General features: G+C 42.3%; 1 protein-coding gene and 1 pseudogene across 2 annotated transcripts in view; one reads left to right on the forward strand and one right to left on the reverse strand.

Annotated features, from left to right (window-relative positions):
- Mcu (mitochondrial calcium uniporter) overlaps positions 1-4,286 on the reverse strand; it is a 193,352-nt gene that overhangs the window by 14,168 nt on the left and 174,898 nt on the right. The window lies entirely within an intron of this gene.
- LOC103736981 overlaps positions 3,701-4,286 on the forward strand; it is a 1,383-nt pseudogene continuing 797 nt past the window's right edge.

The raw sequence follows: 4,286 nt of genomic DNA on the forward strand, positions 1-4,286 counted from the left end.
CTCAGCAGTTAAGAATGGGGTGTAGGGGCTGGAGAGACGGCTCAGCAGTTAAGAATGGGGTGTAGGGGCTGGAGAGACGGCTCAGCAGTTAAGAACACTGACTCCTCTTCAGAGGACCAGGGTTTGGTCCCAGCACCTGCATGGCAACTAACTGTCCATAACTTCAGTTCCAGGGGACCTGATGCCCATAGTCTTCTGGCCTCCACAGGCATTGCATGCACAGGTGCACTTACATGCATGCAAAATATTCATACACATAAAATATATATTAATTTTTTAAAAAAGAATGGGGGTATATATTTATAGGATTGAGATTAAATGGATGTATATACCAATGTTATCAGATGTAAAATGCATGGCACATGATTCACCTCTGGAAAAAGGAGAAGCAACAATCAAGCAAAATGCACGGGCATTTTTCAAAGAATTGAGAAGGCGGCTTAATGTTTTCAGTAATCAAAGAAATATAGTCCACAAGGAAATGCCATTTTGTTGACCGACTAATTGGTAAGAAATACATAAAAAATGGTTTCTAGATTTAAGGTATAACTGGAAAAGTTCTAGAAAGTGGCCAAAGGCAAGGCAGTCATTCATTTTATACACTCAGCTCAGCTTATTCAGCCTTCTAGGTAGGAGGCACTGTGTCATAGGGTAAGGAAATAAAATTTAACACCCCGTCTAAAAGATGTTACAAAGGTGTGTGAAGCACACCTGTAATCCTAGCAATCAGGAGGTGGAGGCAGGGAAATCCCAAACTTGAGGCTATGCTGAGTTGCATAGTGAGAACTTGTCTCAAAAAGCAACACCACCCTACAAAAAAAAAAAAACCCAAACAAAAGAAGGTATTATAATTTAGTTTGAGGGAAAAGACATTGCACAAATAACCCTGGTACGAGTCGGCACAGAGTTGGAGAAATGAGAGGATACCACTGCAGTCATTCAGCAGAAAGGGGACACTGAAGTCAGCTGTAGGGATATGGTCAGGAAGGAGAACTTAAGGAAACCTTGACTGTGAGGGTGGAGATCAGCAGGGAGAACTTTCCCAGTAGAATGGTGTGAAGGAAGGAACGGAGCAGGGGAAGCTGGGATGTGCTGGGGGAACAGAACAGTGCAGACACAGGTGAGCTGAGAGACATTTAAGGACAGGCGGCAATCAGTGTGAAAGCCCAGGCTAAGGATGAGAGGGGAAATGATGCAGGCTGCATCCAGAGCCACGGTGAGGTAAGAATGATATGGCTTAGCTCTGCTCACACAGTGACTTCACATCAGACATGAGATTGTAGAAGACGCTGGGTAAACATTCAAAGGACATGAGCAGTTCACTTTCTCTCTTTGCTACTAGGCATGTTTGGGAAGTACAGAAAGCTTAAATAACACTTTTATGTTTTTATTTTCCCATATATAACTTGATAAAACAATAGGAAGAAAATGCCTACATTCAAAAGCAGCCATGTAAAAATATGAGAAGCCACTCTCAGCTTGCTTTTGATACATAATGTATCAGCAATTTCAAATGTTTGTTATTTGAGGCAACACCAAGTTAGATCTGTGATGGTATAACAGACAAGTGCTGACAGGGGTCTGGGGTATGGCACCATGGTAGAGTATATGTTTAGTATATGAGAGGCTCTGGGTTCAATCACCAGCACCACATTAAAAAAATGCCATATAGCTGGGTGTGGTGGTGCATGCCTTTAATCCCAGCACTCAGGAGACAGAGGCAGGCAGATCTCTGTAAGATGGAAGCCAGCCTGGTCTACATAGTGAGTTCCAGGCAGGCTGTGGCTACAGGGAGACCCTGTCTCAAAAAGACCAACCCCCCCAACAAAACCCATAAAAAATGCCATATCCACCTATATCAAACTTCTGTCTCCCAAGGTTCAGGGATCATTATAGAGAAGGAGTGAAAAGATTATAAGAGCCAGGGTTGGTGGATGACCACAAGGAAACAGAGGTTTCTAGACAGCTGGTCAGTTACTCATATGAACTCACAACAATGGTGACAATTTGCACAAGTCCCATGCAAGCTCAAATCTCAGCATTGATATGGGGAAGTTGGTAAAAAATCCCAAACCAACAGAAGGAAATTTTGGCAACTGATGGCTGCTGGGAGGGGGAGAGACACTCTCTTTCAAGGATGGAGCTCTTGGTAGGTTAACCAGGTTCCAGTGAATAGACCTACACTGAAGGGCATTTGGGGACACAAACTGGACTCTATAGGCTTTATTTTATGTCTGTCTGTCTGTCCGTCTGTCTGTCTATTTCTATATAATAGAGTACATTAGATTGGGTGGGGGGCAGTAAGGGAAGGTATGGGGATAGAGGAGGGGATATAAATACCATCAAATTACACTGTATGAAAACCATAACAATTAAAAAAAAATTGTATCCATAACACATCTCGAAATGATACTATAGACTTCCATGATACTTTAACCAATATATCAATAAATTAATTCTAGGTACTGTATGCAGTAACTAGCCTTGGTTGGTAAAGAACAGACTAAGGGTAAAGTGGTATCTACACTTAAAAACACTTATTCTTTAAGATACATAGAAGTAGTCTAGAGTTTAGTTTATATATTTGATTAATTATAAACAATTCTCCATTCCAAGAACTTAATGAGAAGCATAGGATGCACCAGGTGTGGTGGTGCACACCTTTAATCCCAGCACTTGGGAGGCAGAGGCAGGTGGATCTCTGCAAGCCTGGTCTGCACAGCAAGCTCTAGGCTAGCCAGGGTTACACAGTGAGACCCTGTCTCAAGAAACAAAAAAAGCCTTAAAAGAAGCGTATGACATTCCCATCCCACTGTTAAAATAATTACATAAATACACAAAATCAAGCCAGTAGGGCTGAGGATGCCTAGCATGTGTGAGGCTCTGGGTGTATGCCCCAGCATCTCAAAAATAATAGCACAAGGGGCTGGAGAGATGGCTCAGTGGTTAAGAGCACAGACTACTCTTGCAGAGGACCCAAGTTTGATTCCCAGCACCAACACAGTGGCTATGAACCATTCTTGAGTCCAGTTCCAGGGGAATACAATGCCCTTTTCTGACCTCCATGGCATTGCACTACACGGATGAACTCACATATATGCAGACAATACAGTCGTACACATAATAAAAATAATAAGCTGGGCGTGGTGGCGCACGCCTTTAATCCTAGCACTTGGGAGGCAGAGGCAGTTGGATCTCTGTGAGCTCAAGGCCAGCCTGGTCTACATAGTGAGTTCCAGGACAGCTGGGGCTACAGGGAGACCCTGTCTCAAAAAGACAAAAAAAAAAAAAAAGCACAAATAAAAAAATAAATAAGTCAAGCCAAGGCGATGAACACGTGTCTACAGTGGCCTACTCTCTCTCCTGTTCTTCTTTTAGTCTGTTTTTCTGAATGTTAACTATTTGTATGTTTCATTAAAAAATTATTTATTTGGCTTACACAGTATGGCTGGTGACATTAGCTAGCGCTCGCTCAACTCTCTAGTGGGAAAGTGGCAGACTACAAGAGACTGAACTGTATCTGCCTCTATTTCCCCAACTCTCACAAAAATAGCTGGGAAAATTTTATTAGTCCTTTTTTTTTTAAAGTGAATATAAAATTATAACAAAAAAAAAAAACCCAAAAAACCCAAAAAGGAACCTAAACTTTAGGAACAATCCATGGCAGCGGCAGGAGAAAAGATTTAATTCAGTTGATTTTCTGTGGTTGTTGGTTGTTTGCTAGTCTCACGGTGATGGAAGCTGCACATTTTTTCAAAAGGACAGAGAAGCTGCTGGAGGTTTGGTTCTCCAGGCAGTAGTCCGATGCAAGCCAGGAATCTGGGGATCTTCCCACTATCCTGAGATCTGAGTGGGATGTCCTTTTGAAGGATGTGCAATGTTCAATCATAAGTGACAAAAACTGACAAGCAGGAAGCACATGTACTCAGTGAGAGTAGCATGTTTGTCTCCAAGAGTCGTTTCATTTTGTAGACATGGTACCACCCTCTTACTGAAAGCACTGGTTCCCCTGTTGAAGCTTGCTAGGGATTACAGTGGGTTTGACTCAATTCAAGTAAGTATTCAGACACATTAAGGACTGATAAGCAGTAATTCCTTTAGCTTCTAAATTTAATTTTTTTTTTTTTATTTATGTGATTGGGTGTATTGCCTGCATTGTATGTAAGTGCACCCGTGTGGTGCAGTGCCCTCAGAGGTCAGAGAGAGTGTCAGATCCCCTGGAACTGGAGTTATGGACAGTTGTTAGCCACCATGTGGGCTGGGAATTGAACCTGGGTCCTCTCCAA

Source organism: Nannospalax galili, unplaced genomic scaffold, assembly GCF_000622305.1.
Source record: "Nannospalax galili isolate Female #2095 unplaced genomic scaffold, S.galili_v1.0 scaffold1437, whole genome shotgun sequence".
Classification (NCBI taxonomy): Eukaryota; Metazoa; Chordata; class Mammalia; order Rodentia; family Spalacidae; genus Nannospalax; species Nannospalax galili.